Here is a 19,984-nt window from a genome sequence, read left to right as displayed (position 1 = left end):
ATTGAGCACATTTTGACTAGTCCACCTAAAATTGGGATGGACTGCCCATTGATTATTGTAATAGGAACCTCCTCCTTGCCTATATTACTGAAAGGCAAGGACTTGTGCCTTCTCTACAAGACAGCCAACAGCAGTGTGGCCATCATTACCCCCACATCTCTTACATGAAACGGTCTCTCCTCTAGTAAGAACATGGACCGTCTAAGGCTCCCCAGCAGCTTGTAACTCCAACTTGTCGAATCTAGCATTCATGGCTTCTAGCTGAGCCACAACCAGCTTATCGACTGCATGAACTGTCCTAATCCCATCCCTCGGGTTTCCATACTCAGCACTGTGATTCGCCATCTCCTCAATAAGGGACCACCCCTTATCATCATCAGTATTCTCCTGAAATCTCCCACTAGATGCCGCATCAAGTATGGCTCTGTGGTCATCATACAGCCCATTATAGAACTGATTAGCTAGAAACCATGGGTCAAAACCATGGTGAGGAATAGACCTCACCAACTTCTTGAATCGTGACCATGCTTCATAAAAACTTTCATCGGGAGCCTGTCTGAAACTAGTAATCTTGGCCATCAGCAGATTGGTGCGTTGTGGAGGGAAATATCTCTTATAAAATGCAAGAGCAAGAGACTCCTAATCTGTAACCCCAACAACTGTGTGGTCCAAGTCAGTCAGCCACTCCCTGGCTGAATCAGATAAAGAGAAAGGAAATAAAACCTCCTTAATCTTATCTTGAGTTACCCCCTTAGTGGCGGGGATAGTAGAACAGTAATCGGTAAAGGTCTCCATATGCTTCCTCGGATCTTCACCTGCCACACCTCTATAAATATTTCTCTCCACCAGATTGATATAACAAGGACGGATGTCGAATGTGTTCCCATCCTCAGTCTGGAGATTGAAACCCTTCGGAATAGAGGATGCTTTAGGCACTGAATGACTAGAAAGCTTTGGCATCTTTACTGTAGAAATCGGACTGTCTTCGAAAAGAGAGTGATGTAGCTCTGGCGCGAAAGTACTCAAGTCTTCCTTTCGTGATTTCCTTTGCAGACGGAGTCTATGCCTGGATAATCTCTCTGGCTCTGAATCAGCTGAAACTAATTCAAACCTGTCTGACCTGGGCATAAAAAATACTGAAAGAAAATAATAAGAACGACCTCAAGGAATAGAAATTCCCTGAGACGGATAAAATAAATGGAACGAAAACAAATAGGACAATTGCCTCCCCGGCAACGGCGCCAAAATTTGACACGTCTGTCGTGTACCTGTAAAAAATAAACTAACTAAACTAACTATATAGCTAAGGAAGTCAGGTCGATCTCCACAGGTAGGCAAGATATCTGTAGAAGTCCGTCTATTTGGTCACAAATGGGGGGGTTGTTTGAATTGTTATCTAAACTACGAGTTTTAAAGGAAAGAGAAATAAAGGGCAAGAGCAATAAAAGCAGTGAAATAAGGATTTAAACTATCAGAAAGAGAGGGACATGTCAGGATTTCGGTTCACTACGGTAGTCCAGTGACTCAGCTGTAAATGACTCAGATGAATTAATGTAAGACGGATGTTGAAAGGTCCTTTCGGTCCACTTTCTATCCTAAAATACCACTAACTTAACTTTCATTCTCGTCAGGGTAGTCTACTGTTCATAGCAGGCCTATTTAGTCCAATCTTTCGATCTAGGATTAATTTTAGCCAGATTAAAGGTTAACTCAGAAGTGTGCACTCAACTAAGTCGAATAAATACAATTAAATTGCTATGGTGACAGAGTCTTGTAATTAATTTATCTAATTCACTTACTACATCGCCACATTTCTACCGCAGATCCCCTAATCCCAACATGAAAGAGGTTTAGCTACTCATGTCGCTAATTAAACTAACAGAAGATAAATTCCCAGCAGTAAACATTATGAATTAACAATAAAATTGCACAAAAGAGAAATTAGGGCAGAAGAAATAACGAAGTAAACAAATGATTAAAGCAAACAATGATTAATTATTAATAAGAGAGAAGAAAGGCATTACAATCAAGCGAATCCGGCGTAAAGAACAATCGAATCCGAGCAATAATAAATCCAAAGAGCAAGGTTACAGTGAAGAAGAATGTTTAACGCAGTAAAGTTTGATAAAAGCTAAGTAGTGAATAAAAAAACTGATCCTAATGACCTAACTAAAGCTTGCTTAAATAGAAAATAATTAAGTTTTTGTGGAATAAAACATAACACGGGCTAATTAAAGCCCATAATAGCGAAACCACTCGATCGAGTGGATTAAAACCACTCGATCGAGCAAATCTTCAGCAGCATCTACTTGATCGAGTAGATAGTTACTCGATCGAGTAACCCATCTTTCAGCAAGCTAAGGATCGAGTGGAAAACCACTTGATCGACCATCCTGGGACGTAAAAACCACTCGATCGAGTGGTAAAACTGCTCGATCGAGTACTTTGACTTCTAATCAGCTCAAGTCCTCGCCTAAATGCCTCGTAATCCGTGCCATGACGCTTCCCAACGCAGTATCTCACTCTGGAAAATCCCGTCTCCTCTAAATGCATGCAAAAAGGACGAAAAAGAGTACGATTTCACTACTTTCGCGTTCATTTCTAAAAAATGGACAAAACGAACCAAAGTAGCCAATTCGGGGCAAAATACTACAAAAATAGTATAAAAATGCATAGAAATACGTACTGAAATAGGCTAAAAAGACTATATAAAAAGCACGTATCACACTTCATTTGGGATTGAGGATGTCGTCATATAACATTGACATGTTGTTTGGGTGATTGGGAAGCTTCATCAAGCTTGGCCATGGCTTTCTCAAACTTCAAGTTTGTGGTGTCGATATGAGCACTTAGTTGAGCACCCAATTATGTGATGGAATCCACCTCACGCTTCCCTCCTCTAGTGGCCTTTCGTGGCCTACTATATTGGGAATTATGGACCGCCATTTCTTCGATTTTAGCCCATGTTTGGTTGTCATCAACCTCGGTGAACCTCCCATTAGAGCCCATATTAAGCACATTTCGTGAGTCTTCATATAAGCCATTCCAAAATTATTGGACGAGGAACCACTCGCTTAGTCCATGGTGTGGACAAGAGCGACATGTGTCCTTGAATCTCTCCCAAGCCTCATATAGAGATTCTTCATCCCTTTGCTTGAATCCGGTGATTTGGGCTCTCAACATGTTAGTCTTCTACGGAGGATAAAACTTCTTGTAGAAGGCAAGTGCTAACTTCTTCCATGAATCAATTCCAAGGGTAGCCTTGTCTAGGATCCTTAACCATTGCTTTGCGGCTCCAATCCAGGAAAAAGGAAACAACACCCATCGAATTTGGTCTTGAGTCACCCCGGTTTGAGAGATTGCATCACAATAGTCACAAAAAGTCTCCATGTATAGATGAGGATCTTCAGTAGGTATCCCTCCATATTGACTTCTCTCAACTAATTGTATGAATGCGGATTTGGCAATGAAATTACTGGTTAAGTGAGGTGGTGTTGAAGTACCATTTGGGAGGTTCTCCTCGGTTGGTACGGAGTGAGATGAAAATTTAGGCATTGTGGGTTGATTTTGTGATTGGTTTTGAATTGGGTTCTCCTCTCCTTCTGTAGATACCTCATTTATGCACCTCCCGCAAACCACCCGGTGATAATTGGGCCGCATGTTTGATACGCGGAACGATTTGTGACAGTTCGTAAGATTATCGTCAAGTGATTGCTCAAATATTAATGTTGACCTCTTAGTTGTCATCTACGTCCCGATACGGTCGTTTTGGCAGTAACTAGAGTACATTCGGAGTCCGGGCCTAAAACCGTCTCCATTTTCTGATAACCGTTAAATCCCGAGTCAGAATGTTCTGGAATGTTCCGGATATTGCTATTCCATATTTCACAAATTTTATCTTTTGGCAAATAATATCCTGTAATATTCATATAAGATATTAAGGAAATCAAATTATTTCCGTCCTACCATAACTCAAACGCGGAAATCTTTCTTCAGCAGGAGGAAACCTCCTGGGAACAGACGCAGCAGGTGCTGCGCCTCTTCCAAGAGAAGCAGTGGCTGTTGCGCCTCTTCCCAGGCCCTTTTCTGCATGTTTCTCGTATCTTTTTCATATCTTTCCGAGATTCACTTCCAAAGAGTCTCCGAAACCCTAATTCCTTCACGTGATTAGTATAAATAGGAGCTTTCGTTCCTCATATTTCTCACGCGAGTGTCCGCCCTTCTCTTCTCCCTTTGCATTCTAGACTTTGTTCTTACTTATTGGCGCCTACGTGCTTGAACTTTCGACCACGTAAGCTCGGATCTTTCCGGGTACCAGCCTCTCCGTTGCATGACCGACCAATTTGACCAACTACACTTAATCAATTTAATTAATTAATCGTTTTCCTCTTAAGAGGGCACTCTCTTTGCATTCGCGTCGAGCATCACTAACCGATATCTTAGTTCTTCTCGTTTCGTCAACATGTAAGTCTGTGGGTGTATAATCCTTATTTATTTATTGTATTTTACTTTTCGTATCATCAATTGTAAGCTTTATGTCGAAAATACCGTTAAAACCGATTTCTAAAACCCTTTGTTAAAACCTGTTTTTGCGGATTTCCAGTAGATAACCGTCGAGAAAGGACGCAGCAACTACTGCGCCTCTTCGAAGGAGCGCAGTTCCTGCTGCGCCTCTTCGTGAGGCTGCCGCAGTTCCTGCTTCCTTTCTTCTTCGTTTGTCCTCTGTAATTCGTATTCAAAATCTTTCTTTTGCTTGTTCGTCTGTTAATTCTTCGTCTCAATATCGTAATAATTCCACATGTATATTATTCATCGTCTTTAATATGTTTTAATCATCATAAATCCGACTTAAATCCCAAATAATCCAATATTTGCGGGTTTTCGTCATAAAATTCAATTCCGAGTTGTAGAGATTCAATTTGTTCATATTGGGTTTCTGGAATTCGTCTTTGATATAGTTTTCATCTGTCCTTTGTCATGTTCATCGCATATTCATCATTAATCCGTTGTATCTAACGTAGTTAATTGATTTAATTCGTAGGACTCATTAATATTTTTCACTTCTATCATTATTCCATCATGTAATTAATCCGTTTGCATCCGTCTCATCCATGTTTATCGCTTTTATGACCCATTCATATGTTAAATAACATGCTAATCACTTTCATCCGAGTAAATAATTAAATTAATCATTAAAATCACCAATCGACATTAACGGCTTGCAAATACGGCTTCACAGCCAGAACTGAGCCAAGGAACAGACGCAGCGTCTGCTGCGCCTATTCCAAGGGACGCAGCTCTGCTGCGCCTGTTCTTGGCCGAGTTCTGTCCCCGAACTCCGTTTCTGCCTTGACTTAGCTAATTAGGTTACGTATTAACTAACTATTAACCGTATTATCGCCTTCTGTTTTGTTCGTTATTTATTCTTTTATCTCTTTTTCTCAATTATCCGTTTTAAAGGTATTTTCGACATAAATCGCCTATTCCATTGTAATTAATGTAATTTTCATTATTGTATTTCTTTTATTGTATTCCTTTCATTGCTTGTATGTTTTCACATGTAAATGAGCATTAAATCCTACTTCAACCCAATTGTATGCTAAATTAATTGTCCACCGACTTAGTTAAATCTTCACATGCTAGGATTAAAATTTGGATGTTGCATTGCATGCATATAGCTGACGATATATCGAGTACGAATAACTTCCCTAATCATTAGTAGAGGCCGCTATCGAGGCGGGCGGGATTAGGTGTTCGATCAAAAGAGCTTCCTAATACGTACCCTCACCCCTTACTCCAGATTTCCGTGAGCACCCGTGTTCATTGGCATCCACGAGAGTCATTCTAGACATAGAATGCTAAGGGTAACGATTGCTTAGTGTTCATGTCACTACTTTGTGTCTTGACATGACACGAGGTATTCGAACGGTTCCAATTTCCCATAAAAATTGGTGGCGACTCCATACAAAATGCAAACGCTTGTTTTGTTCTCACCAAGCGCCCCCGTGGGCGGCCCGCTGTCCACAGTTTGGCGACTCCGCTGGGGATAATACACTTACGTGTAGCCAAGGGTGAAACTTGAACAAGGTTAGGGAATAGTTTGTACAAGACAATTGTCGGTTTTCATAACTCGGTCTTCCTAGACCGTTTAATTCGGCCTTCCTAGGCCCAACCCAACCCTTTCGACCTATCGTCCCGTCTAAACGGTCCTAATTCTTATTTGGGCCTAAGGATGGATAGCGATTGACGTCATCCATACCATGATGCTTACTCTTGTTTGTATCAAGGGCCTTCACTACTTGAGGAAATGGACTAGGAATCGGCCTTACTCTTGTTTGGCACGAGCCTCTCCACAGACTTCGGGTTTGATGGTTCGGTATGGCAACCCACCCTTTAAACCAAAACCCTTCTAAATGCACTCAGCATCCTGTTATAATGCTTGTATAAATGTGTAAACCTTACGTGATCACCATTTCTAAACAAAACCATGACGAATTTTCAAAAATCAAAACCCTTTTTTCAAACAAGAATTTCGAAATAGGGCTTCTAATTAGCGCAAAATCCGGTCAAAACTCTGTCCGTTTGTCGTGTCAAAATTCGGGCCACGAGCCCATTTCAAAACCTCACTTCGAGTCCACTCCTACAACTACACTACAGTTGACTAGGACACACATTTTCAAAGACCTTGTCTTTCTTCAAAACTCACTCAACACAAGTGGCACACACCCACTTCACGAGTCAAAACGTTTCCTCTTTTAGCAAGTGTGATGGAATGGTCGATCGTGTTTTGATTCGTCGCCGATCTCTTATCCAGTTTCCAAGATGCTCGGATCAAGTGATGAAACAAACTTCCACCAACTCCAGAATAGTAATGACCGAATCCTGGCCGCGCTAGCCCAAATGCAATCTACTCAAGAACAAACCTATGACCGCCTTGAACTCATCGAAGGCCGTATCTACGCCGTAGAAGGAAGGTTGCCTCCTCTTTAGAGTGAAGTACTACGTAATTCCGATGATGAATCTAGGGATGAGAATCCTTTCATGGGGATGACTGCAGCTGAGAAAAGACTCCAATACCTAGTGGAGCAATTGATGTACCTTAAGGGGGATGACATTTATAGGGAGAACAATCGCAAGTATGAAGCCGTCAATTCCAAATTGCCAACTAACTTTAACATGACGGATATCCCTAAGTTCAAGGGACACGAGAACCATTTGAACCACATCCGTGCCTTCAAGGATTACATGTCTATCAAAGGCATCAAACCCGAGATGTTCTTAAGGATCTTTCCTTCATCTCTTGACACCATCCCGAAGCAATGGTTCTACACTTTAGATCACAAGAAAGTCGCTACTTGGGAAGACGCCGCAATCGAGTTCTCTAAACAATATGCGGATAATGCCGAGATCCAAGTCAACATGCGTACTCTAGAGGTTCTTACCCAAAATGACAAAGAAGGATTCACCGACTTCCTAAGTAGGTGGAGGAAGACTAGCACTCAACTAGTTGAGTGCCCGGATGAGGCTACTCTTGTATAAAAGTTCGTGGATAATCTCAAACCCATCTATGCCAATCATTTGAGATATCAAAACATCAAGACTTTCAAGGACTTAACCGTATTAGGGACACGAATTGAAGATGACATCCGTAAAGGACTCTTGTCTAAAACGGTAGGTCGAGGATATCAAAGGTCCACAAGTCGTTCATACGGCTCTTCTAGCAAGACCGATGAGGTTAACCTTCTCGAGCCATCCAAGAAAACTACCCCACCAAGGAAATTCACAAACCTTGGGGATACTTACTCCAACGCTCTAAAAAGGCTAATGAAGCAAGGTAAACTCCAACCCATTGGACCTACTCCCGAACCCGAAAGGAAGTCCAAGTTTTGGGATGAAAATTCATACTGTGAATACCATAGGGGCAAAGGGCGCGACACAGAAAAATGCTACAAGTTGAAACACGTGCTCCAAGATATGATTGAAGATGGTCGACTCCCAATAACACCAGGAGGTAAGCCCAACAACACTCAGAATCCTCTTGGAGTTCTAGTGATTACAAGTGATGAATCTACCTTAGATTGCTCACACCTCATTTCTCCCACCGAAAATGAAATCCATGCAATTGAGAAAGAAGGGCTCTACTCCACTATCTCCCCTACCATTTCCGACTTCATCACATGGGCAAGGAGTGTAGATAGACAAGTTTGGGAACTAGGAAGCATGGTAACAACCTTACGCAATCCCAACGCAATACCCAAAGAACGTGTACCATTGATCTTCTCCCAAAATGCCACTATGCAAGAAATAGTCACCGTGGTTGATAAACTAGTCGATCAAATCATACGACTAGAAGGTGATATCATGAGAATGAGGGAACTAGCTGCAATCAATAGGGTTTGGGCCGATGACGATGAGGACGAATATCTCATTGAAAACTCTTTAGTCAAGGAAATAGTCCAAAATGGTGAAGACCAAGATGTGGACCACCTAACTCGTTCGGGTCGCCCATATCAAAACACTACTCAAAACGGTACAACCAGCGTCATCACACCAAATGACAACGAAGATGACCCCACTGATCATTTACTCAAGCAGTTACAGAAAACAAAGGCTGATCTTTCAGTCTGGCAACTAGTAGCAAGCTCATTTCCACATCGCCAAGCTTTACGTCAAGCTTTGGCCAAGCTAAACGTAGCACATAACTCCACTCCAGAAGATGTAGTCAACTTGGTCTTCCAAGAATCACCTAAGCTAAGTAATCCTATTACTTTCTCGGACAAAGACTTGCCACCTTTTGGCGCTAGTCACAACCTTGCTCTATACATCATTGTCATTTGTCTAAAGAAGAATGTGCCAATGACCTTGGTAGATGATGGCTCCGCGGTCAACGTCATACCCCTCAAAACGGCATACAAGCTAGGCATGAAAGAGTCGGATTGGACTCCCACCAATCAAGGTGTACGTGCATATGAAGGTACACGGCGAGAAGTGGTAGGACTTGCTAACCTAACCATAGCCACGGGACCAATCGAACGAAAGGTTAACTTCCAAATAGTGGACATCGAAGCTTCATTCAACATACTTCTAGGAAGGCCTTGGATTCATGCTTCCAAAGCGGTAACATCCACCCTTCATCAAAAGATCAAGATCCCACTAAATGGCAAAGTAGTGACGATCACTTCGTCACCCATCAAGGCAATAATCGAGAAGCAATCAAACAATCAAGTCCTTGCGGATCCCGTATACGAACTTGGGGGCTTCCAAAGTGTAAGCGTTATAGAAAGTGAGTTGGCACCCTTATACTATAATCCCTACTCCAACTTGGTGGTCAACCACATACTCAAATCCCAGGGATACTTCCCTGGAATGCCTTTGAACCCTATTCGGAAGAATACCTTCGCACCATACAAGGAAGGCAACTCAACGAGGATACCACTTGGACTAGGGTACAAACCCACAAAAGAGGAAGTTCTCGAAATGCTTGCCCAAGTCCAAAACCGCAAGCACGTGGGAATCCAAATGAGGCCATATCTCCCTACCTTAAATGGATACTTTGTTCAGGAAGGAAGTTCAGAGCTCTTTTCATGGATTTCCCGAACCTTGGCATTATCTTGGGAGGAAGTTAGCCGGAATCGAGATCCTTCACGATTGCTACTTCATTCCTCCAGAAACGGTTCCTACCGTCAAAACCCGTCAAGCACCTTGCTTAGACGAACAAGCTGTTAGCCTATTGTTTGGAGAAGATCGATTCGTTAGGGCCGCGCAGCATGAGATCATTACTATGATACTTCAAGATGATCGCTTCAACCCCACCACATTGATTACAGAAACCGACACAAAGCAGCAGAAAGGATGGAGAAAATCAATCAAATGGACCAACAATCAAGGAAGACTCTTCAAGCTCACCACCGGAGAAGGATAGATGTTCAAAGGAGAACCAGAAGACGATGAGTTCGAGTCGGAGTCGGAGTCAGAGTCGGAGTCCAGAGAAGTCATTAGAGAGTCTACTCCTGTTGTCATCCCCATTCCCTTCGTTTCTCCTAGCTTAGCCTCGAGTAGTCACAGTAGTTCAAGAAATGCCCCAACCACTGTCCCTTTGCCGCCACTGACCATGGACCAGTTGGCTTCTTTGTTTCAACTTTACTCAAATCTTAATATGAATAAATCAGGTTCTGCTTACTCTTTGTGTTATCTTGAGTGCAATTCTGTTTACGATGATACTGAGGATGACCAAGACCCAGATTCAATCGAACTACCTCCCTACGTAGCCAAAGAAATACTACAGGAAGGGGAAGGGGGACCAGTAATAGAGGACACCGAACCCATCAATGTAGGAACCAAACTAGAACCCAAAGAACTTAGGATAGGGACTACCTTGAGCTCAACCGAAAGGGCCGATTTCATAGACCTCCTAAATGAATTCAAAGACGTTTTCGCTTGGTCCTACAAAGACATGCCAGGAATCGACAGGGATATTGCCGAACATAGGATTCCGATTAAGCCAGGTTTCAAACCCATGAAACAGAAGCTTCGACGAATGAGAACAGAATGGGCTCTAAAGATCAAGGAAGAAGTTGACAAGCAATTCAAAGCCGGGTTCATCAAAGTTTCCGAGTATTCTGACTGGGTAGCTAACATAGTACCCGTACCCAAAAAGGATGGGAGAATCCGTGTTTGTGTTGATTTTAGGGACTTGAACAAAGCGAGTCCAAAAGATGACTTTCCTCTACCTCACATTGACATATTAGTGGACAATACTGCAGACCACGCATTACTATCCTTCATGGATGGATATGCGGGTTATAACCAAATCAAGATGGCCATGGAAGATATGCATAAGACCGCATTCGTCACCCAATGGGGAACCTATTGCTATACAGTAATGCCGTTCGGATTGATCAACGCCGGAGCTACATATCAACGCACCGCAACTACACTCCTACATGACATGATGCACAAAGAAGTTGAGGTATACGTAGATGACATGATCGTCAAATCCAAGGAAAGAGAGGGACATATTGCGAACCTTCGCAAGGCTACAAAAGTACAACATGAGGCTCAATCCTCAGAAATGCACATTTGGGGTAACATCTAGCAAACTCCTGGGATACGTTGTTAGCCAACGGGGTATAGAAATAGATCCTTCCAAAATCAAAGCTCTGATTGAAATGACACAACCTCAAACAGAAAAAGAAGTCAGAGGATTCCTGGGAAAAGTACAGTACATAAGTCGATTCATATCGAAACTTACGATGATTTGTGAGCCTATCTTCAAGAAACTCTAGAAAACAGACCACACCATGTGGGATGATGATTGTCAAAAGGAGTTTGACCGAATCAAGGAGATATTGGCTAAACCACCAGTGCTCATGCCGCCACAACGAGATCAACCTCTTGGTTTATATCTCACAGTAACTGAAACCGCCATGGGTGCTATGCTGGCTCAAACTGTAGGAAGTGAAGAAAGAGCTATTTACTATCTAAGTAAGAAGATCTTGGAAAATGAGTGCAAATACTCACAACTCGAAAAGACATGCCTCACTCTTGTGTGGGCAACGAAGAAGCTACGTCACTACATGCTTAGCTACTCCGTCAAGATATACTCCAAAATGGATCCTGTCAAATACCTCTTCGAGAAACCCGTCCTCAACGGACGTCTGGCAAGATGGACTCGATGCTCTCGAATTCGACCTTAAATATGTGCCACTGAAAGTCATAAAAGGTCGCGCCGTCGCCGAATTCTTCGCAGAAAATCCTATCAACGACGCACAAACCATAGACACTTGGTCATTTCCCGACGAGGATATACTTCAAACAGATGTAGACTCCTGGGATCTATACTTTGATGGAGCATCAAACTTAAGAGGATTCGGAATAGGAGTGTTGCTCATTTCTCCTGAAGGTGAGCATACACCGATTGCTGTCAAACTCGACTTCGAGGTGACAAACAACGCTGCAGAATATGAAGCTTGTCTCATTGGACTACAAGCGGCAGTAAGCTTAGGCAATAAAAACCTCCGAGTACATGGGGATTCATCACTGATCATCAACCAAGTTACAGGATCTTGGAAAATCCGGCGAAAGCCTCGCACCCTATCGAGGCTAGGATAGACCAAGTCGCTCAATTCTTTGATCACGTAACCTACCTACACCTACCTCGGGAGGAAAATCAATTTGCAGACGCTCTTGCGAAACTTGCATCTTTGATAAATATGCCAGATCACATGATGGAAATGCCTTTGTGCACCGAACGACGGTCAGAGCCGGCTTATGTCCACCAATTCACCGATGAATAGGAAATCGCACAAGAGCCCTGGTTCCAAGCAATCCTGAATTTTAAGCTTAATGGTACCTATCCACGAGATATGGACAAAAGGGGACAACGTGCTATACGCCTATTAGCTTCCCAATACATTCTGATGCAAGGAGAATTATACAAAAGAACACCTCTTGGTGTAATCCTACGTTGCCTTGATCATTCACAGGCACGAAAGGTGATGGAAGAAGTCCACGACGGAGAATGCGGTCCTCAGATGAGTGGGCCTATGATGGCAAAGAAAATCACACGTTTGGGATATTATTGGACCACAATGGAATCCGATTGCATCAAATACGTAAGACATTGCCACAATTGTCAAAACTTCGGGAATGTACAACATGTCCCTCCTTCGTTGCTCTACACGATGACATCTCCTTGGCCATTTTGCGCATGGGGAATTGACATAATCGGGAAGATAACCCCAGCCGGAACAGGAGGTCACTGTTTCATTCTAGTGGCAATTGACTATTTTACCAAATGGGTAGAAGCAGCTTCCTACACTGGTCTTACAGCTAAAAATGTGGCAAAGTTCATACAAAACAACATCATCTGTCGATATGGTTGCCCACATGAGATCATTAGCGATAATGGGTCACACTTCCAAGCTGAAACCGAGCAATTGCTAGCCAAATACAAGATTAAGCATCACCACTCTTCGCCCTATAGACCACAGACTAACGGCGCGGTAGAAGCGGCAAACAAGAATGTTGTCACGATTCTCAAGAAAATGATTAACAACTACAGAGATTGGCCAAGCAAAATACCCTTTGCTTTATGGGGATACCATACATCTGTCAGGACGCCCACTGGGGCTACTCCTTTCTATTTGACCTACGGCATGGAAGCCGTACAACCAGTCGAGCTAGAAATACCATCCCTGCGTATTCTACTAGAAAGTCAAATCCCGGAGGCCGAGTGGAAGAGGGATAGATATGAAGAACTCATCCTCCTGGATGAACGTAGGCTGCGCGCCTTACATAACGTCCAAACATATCAAGCACGTATCAAACGAGCTTTCAACAAAAGGGTTAGGCCAAGAAACATCAAAGAAGGAGACTTAGTACTCAAATCGGTTAGAGCTCTTTTACCTGTCGACCCACGGGGGAAATTCAAACCTAATTGGGCCGGACCATTTCTAGTCAAATCCATACTCCCAGGGGGTGCGGTTAGAATCACAGACCTAGATGGGAATGAGTTTTCAAACCCCACAAACCTTGACCAACTGAAACGGTACTATGCCTAGAATAGGACCAAACACGCGCCTCGCATAAACCCATGTGTCGCTCTTTTGGCACTAAATAAACGGCCCCTGGCCCAGCTGAAATAAGCTAATGTCACTGTGCTCTTGCATTTTGACGAGTTTGTCATCTTCATATCATCAAATAAACTAAATTCGCACCTCCAGAGTAAGCAAAAGCTCATGCTTATTTTCTATGTTCATTACAAGCTCTTGCTTCGAACAATTATTCTTTTACATTTACTCGAACTACGCGCAAGGGTTTGATTTTGCTTTTTAAGTGAATACGTAGGCAATCCTTCACAGGATTCAACCCATTATATCTAAAATGTAAATAGAAGGACATTTGCATTGCATTTGAAATTCGACAAGAATAATAAAGTCGAAAATCTCAACGGTTTCATAACCATTTAACCTTTTATTTCATTCGCTTCCTAAATAATAATAGTACGTTACATAATAAAATAGAATAGGCTAGGATTCTAAAAATCCCTCCTTTTTATTACAACAACAACAATAATAATAATCAAATATTAAATAAAGACTCGGGCTATTCCTCCATCTTCCCCTTGCCCTTGTCATTCTTGTCATATTTCTTGTCACGACCTCGAGCTGGGCGCTCTTGCACCACTTCAGACCTAATCACCAACGGTCTTTCTCGAGGCCTGACTCTTCCATTCTTGCCAACCACCATTTCTGCGACAGGAGTAGTCTTTGATTTCTTTGAAGGATGAATGACTTGAAACCCGGCTTCTTCTTCTCCCTCTGTCAGATGCTTCTCCTTCTCTTTCTCTCCCTCGCGCACCTTGTAGTCAACAGGCTCGCGTTTCCTCAGTCTCTCACGCTCTTCCGGAGTTGCAGCCTTTCTCCACCTCAGATAGGAATCCGACACCCACAAAGCATTGGCGGAGAAGCTCAAGAACCACATGTTTCTTTGGGCCCATTTAATAGCCCACTCCCTTCGGCTCTCGGTAGTAAGCGCCGTAGCAGTCTGCGGGACGGTGTCAAGCCTCGGGATCGTCTGCTTCAGCCCAACTTGCCTCATCAGTCTTTCCGGGAAGATGCATACCATAAACTCCAATCCAGGAATGCGCACGGACCTAGTGGGATCCAAAGAAGACACCCGTGTGATGGACTTGAGATGCCACCACGGTGCACGACCTACGATCAACGGGCCATCATCACTCTTGACTTATTCTTCCAATAATCACGGACGAGTGAAGTCCACCATGTACAACCGCGTCCTCATCGCAATCGAACGGGAATGATAGGAAAGTGCATGAACTGGGGGCTCGATCAATCGGAGCCGTTCCATAAGCCAAACCTACCAAAAGCGGTTTTTGACATCCGAAAAAAAAAAAAAAAGATTTTTTTTTACCTGCAAAATGACGGGACTCCCCAAGAACGGCAGATCGCGGTTGGATTTCCTATTATCCAAACCCAAAATAATCTCTCCTAAGCATAAGCAAGCTGGGCTCCTGCGCAGCTCCATTTGCTCAATAAGGCCCAAAAGACGGGGATCACCTCTCAAGTCTTCATCAACGTGTCCTTGGAAGACATACACATGCAACAAACAAAAGCCAAATGCCCTCCTCCTAGCAACATGAGAAACAGTAGGGTCGGCCCTGTTGATGAATCGGTCTACAAAATCCAACATTCTCACACCTTTCGGGGTAACTAGACGATCCACCTCAAGTCTGGTCAGTCCAAGCAAGTCTCTGAATTTGCTCTTATACCCTTGTGAAGTGGAAGGAATGGCTGGTAAATGTTCGAGGTCCCACCCACCAATAGTAGCAATTTCTTCAGGAAATGGGCAAATGTCACCTCCTGGGAACGCGAAAACATGATAATTCGGGTCCCAATAGTCAAGGCAAGCATCCAAGAACGGTTTTACAACCTTGATGAGTTTCAAACTCAATAAAGACCCAAGGTTATAAGCACCCATGTCATGCTTCTCCATATTTGAAAATTCATTGGTCCATTCCTTCAAACGGATCTCCAAAGTATTCATAATGAAAAAAAATTTTCTTTTGAAGATTTATTTTGGGGGTTTTATGTGAATAGACGAAGAAGAGACGGAAGATTTATGTGAATTAAAGCTCCGTCGACGCTTCTATTTATACTAATTGCTGTTTCCAAAAATCCGTCAGAACGGACCGGCAGGAACAAAGCGCAGACTGCTTTGCGCCTCTTCAAAGGGACGCAGCTCATGCTGCGCCTCTTCCCCAGTCTCACTTCTGTGATTTCCGCGTTGGATCTTTCCTAATCCTATAACGCATGAGTTCCTATTCCTGCGGGGTTTTATTTTGGTAAATACAAGAAGATTACCATGTTTCAGGTTTCCTAAATTCGCGGGCACGCATTTCGAGGCGACATCGACACCTTCGCCATTTCATCACACTTAATTCATTTTCTTCTTTAGGAAATAATTTTCATTTTTTTTTTGGAATTAATTTTCATTCATTTTCTTTTTTTTGGGAACAATTTTCATTTGTCTTCATTATTTGCAAACTTCAGCATTTTTTAGTTTCTTAATTCCATTTCTACATTTTCTAACTTATAGATTTCTCTTTTTCTTTTTTTTTTAGGGGGTAACCCTCCCTACCGTCCGGTCATTTCCGGAAAAATTTTTGCATTTTTTTGCATTCTTTTGAGTCTCATTTTGCGCTAATTAAGGCCATATGTATATATAAATGTATGTTTTGCGTGATTTCTATGTAAATTTCGGCAGCATGACGGCGTAAACCGTTATCTACCAAACCTGTTCAGAACTAACCTGCAGATACAAGCAACACAACCCAGCAGCAAAGGCACTCAGGCCGTCGTATATACGCCAAACAAAGCAAATGTACAAGCAAACTGGGGGCTTGCGCCCCGAACAAAGTCCAAAAGTCCAAGCAAACTGGGGGCTTGCGCCCCAAACAAAGTCCAAAAATGTTCAAAATCAGATGTCCAAATGTACAAGTCTACAAGACTACACAAAAACTACTGCTGGGCGCCTTCCAACTCGGCAACTCTCGCCACAAGAGCAGCGATCTCGGCATCCCGAACCTCGAGCTCCCTCAACACGCGAGCTGTCTCCTCCCGAGACTGGGTCAACTCTCGCTCCAGCTCGCGGTCACCCTGTAAACAGCAATAAATTGGCTCTTGCAATCGATGCAAGCAAAATTGGAAATCAAAAATCAAAAAAATCAAATAAGGTTCATACCTGACGACCTCGACCACCGACGAGTGCCTCGATGGCAGTAGCTCGCAGCCGGTTGGCCACCTTCCATAGTGCCACGAACCGGGACGGCGCGACCTGCATTTTCAAAGGAAATTCTCAGCAAATTGAACAAACTCAATCAAATGTGTTCCTACACGAAAGTTATACAAGTTAGAGACTCACCCTCCGAATCGATCTTTGTCGGTCGTCTAGGCCAAGATCCGAGTCACGGCTACGTCAAAGTCACGCGGCTCAGAGATCGTCGTCCTCCCGGTCGCGTCAGTGTACTCGAGGGTCTCGGGGTACGCTGGGGGCTCGATGCCCGCCGCCTCGACCTCCTGCAAAGACAAATAGCTCTCATTAATCGATGATCTTTCATCGTAATTCTCAAAATCAAATCAAGAAAAAGTAAAAGATACTCACCACTACCGGCCAGTATGCCAACCTCCCGTAAAGGAACGCCGAGTAGTCCTCGCCAGGGAGAAGAAGGTCGTCGCCATCGGCACCGCCCAAGTCCGCCTCCCTCTCGGCCTCGAAGGCTCCCTAAACATCGTCTGGGAGGATCGACGGAACCGTCAACGCGTCCCGAGAGCACTGACGAGCCAAACGCTCGCCCAAGTACCACACAGGACCCATCGACGTCCTCAACAGCAGCCGGCTCGGGCTCCTAGGTCGAAGGACCTCAGCGACAAAAGGAGGCGCTCCAGCGTACTCCGCCCAAGGTCTCGGCACCCACTATGACAAGATAAGGCAAAGATCATTCCTATGATCAAGTAAAGGCAAAGTATAAGAAGTATAAGCGAATACGAATGGGATACTCACGCTGCTCAGCTGAAGGGCGTTCAGTCCCGCCGGTAGACGTTGTGAGAAGAACGCTTGCTCTTCGTCCGGCACATCACCCAATCCCTCACCACAGGATAGGCCCTCTCCAGCGGCTCCGTCCTCTTGGGCGTGAGACTCGGGAAGTAGGAGTACACCCACGCCTGTAAAGCAGAATAATCAATGACAATCTTTCATGATTTGATAAAGAAAGGAATTTACTTTGGTCTAAAGGAAGGTTAATACCTCCAACAAGAGTCCGGTCCGACAAAGACTGGAGAAGTCCCCTTCTCCATCACTCCGGACGAACCATGGCCCTCATGAAGCGGATGAGGACCGCAAAACCAAGTGATGACCCGGTCCCAACGTCCTAGGGAACTCGGGTCGAAAGAAAGGGAAGAAGCTTCGTCGATGACCTCTCGCCCTTGTATCCGAGGTAAATCGAAGACGAAACCACCAAAGCCACGACGAGCCCCTCCGCTCAAATTTTGACAGGAGGAGGAGCCGTCTCCCTCCCATCGATCGTCACCAACGCCGGGGTCTTCCCCGCAGAGTAGTCTCGAACGTAAGAATCGGGTACCAAACCCAAGATCAGTGACCTTCGGCGACAAGTTCCAGCCGATCAATCTCCTCGCCTCGGCCGAGTCCGCCCTCATGGCAGTCTCCGGCCACACCATCTCCTCGGTCCCACACGGCAAACCAGAAATCATGCCGTAATCCTCCAAAGTGACTCCCACCTCACCAAAAGGCATGTGAAATGTGGAAGTCGTATCCCAGAATCGGTCCAAGAATGCGCGGACCAGGCTAAGGTTAGCCCGCAACTTCCTCTTCACGATATCCCTCCAGACCTGAACCAGAGGACCGAACGCTCTACGCTCGATCATGGCCTCTCCTCCTCCGCCGACACCGCTCGTAGTGCTCCATCGCCGTCGTGTACCCCGAGAATGACCTGATGTTCCCGGCCTCCTATTATGATTTGAAACAAAGCTATCTTTAGTTCTGAATGAAATTTGAAAAAAAAATTTGGACAAAAGGAATGAAAGAGGATGAGTAGTGAGTAGTGAATTCCTATTTACCAAGCTCTTCACTGTCCTGTAGGACAGGTGACCCTCTGCAGCCCACACGAGGTGCCTACTCTCCCAGGTCTCAGACCACGCAGGAGCTCCCCTCAGCTGACGACCTCCTCGCCCGACGTTGGCCCGTCTCAGGACCTCCTCCTCCTCGACGGCCTCCTCCTCGTGAAACTCAGCAGCCATCACTGCAGCGGTGAAGGCCTGCTCTAAAGCCTCCTCAACAGTAGCGGCGTCTATCTCCAAGGGAGCTCTCCCAGAAGTAGAAGCCTCATCACCTGCAACGTTAAAGCAAATTCAGGCCGCGTCACATGACGACAAGCCTTTGTTAAGGAGTTTTAGAGCCTTCAAAGCCCTGAAAACGCCCTTTCCTTGCCATCCTTGGCCATATTCCCATCAACCCGATCACTCATGTGATAAATTGGGTCAAGTCAAGTCCAATTCAAAGCCTAGTTCCGGGTTCAAGTCGAAATTTCGGCAGCATTTCGCTATAACGGCGATTATGCCCTAGAAAGGTGTCCTGAAAAAGTTGTTACAAACCAAAATTCGGAGATGGTATAAAGTTTACCCATCATTCAAGGATCCCAAATATCAAATTTCATCGCAAATGGGCAATCCTAAGGCTATTTTCGAAGCAAATTACGGTTTAGCTGTAAAACCGTCTCAAAATTTCGCTCAAAGGGTCAAAACTCGACAAAAATCCGAAACAAATACATGGTTATGTTCCTAACATCACCTACTATCCATTTCTAACATCAATTTGACATGGCAAATCCATTTGGGGGAAAAGCCCCAAATTTTCGATCAAAAGGGTCGAAAACCCTAGATTTCGCGGCTCAAAATTCAACAAATGTAGAGGATTAATGCAAGATTGAGATACATACCTCGATTAGTCATGTTTAAAGCAAGCTTTTGAATCAAACCTTGGCGGAAATGGTGAAGATTTGAGAGAGAAATGAGTGATTTATGTTTCGAATGCAAATGAAACAATCCCTCTGATTTTCGCGTTTTTACGCAGGAAAGCCAAATTGGGAAATAGACGCAGCAGGCGCTGCCCCTCTTCCAAGAGACGCAGCTCTTGCTGCGCCTCTTCCTTTAGTTCTCTCCATACGGATTTTCAAAAATTTGTTATATATTCGTTATTCGTGGGCCCATCTTTGGTGCGCCTCTTCCCGGATTCTATTTTACTCTCTTGGTTCGCTCGACGATTTTCTTTTGTTCCGGCTCGCATTTCCAAGCCAACAGCAGACTGTTTATTCCTTCCAAGACTCATTTTGCTTGTCGCAACGAGCATTTACTTATTTACAAAAATTCGACATACCTTAATTATGTCT

At 44.0% G+C, this 19,984-nt stretch overlaps 2 non-coding genes across 2 annotated transcripts; both read left to right on the top strand.

Moving 5' to 3' along the window:
* The first annotated feature begins 478 nt into the window (after window positions 1-478).
* Window positions 479-585, top strand: LOC141645244 (small nucleolar RNA R71). The gene has a single exon (XR_012544827.1). It is a non-coding gene; the product is annotated as a small nucleolar RNA R71 (small nucleolar RNA).
* A 2,491-nt stretch (window positions 586-3,076) lies between these two features.
* On the top strand, window positions 3,077-3,183 carry LOC141645019 (small nucleolar RNA R71). The gene has a single exon (XR_012544616.1). It is a non-coding gene; the product is annotated as a small nucleolar RNA R71 (small nucleolar RNA).
* The last annotated feature ends 16,801 nt before the right edge of the window (window positions 3,184-19,984 follow it).

The sequence above is a fragment of the Silene latifolia genome, chromosome 2, assembly GCF_048544455.1.
Source record: "Silene latifolia isolate original U9 population chromosome 2, ASM4854445v1, whole genome shotgun sequence".
Classification (NCBI taxonomy): domain Eukaryota; kingdom Viridiplantae; phylum Streptophyta; class Magnoliopsida; order Caryophyllales; family Caryophyllaceae; genus Silene; species Silene latifolia.
This window is presented reverse-complemented; position numbering and strand designations above follow the sequence as displayed.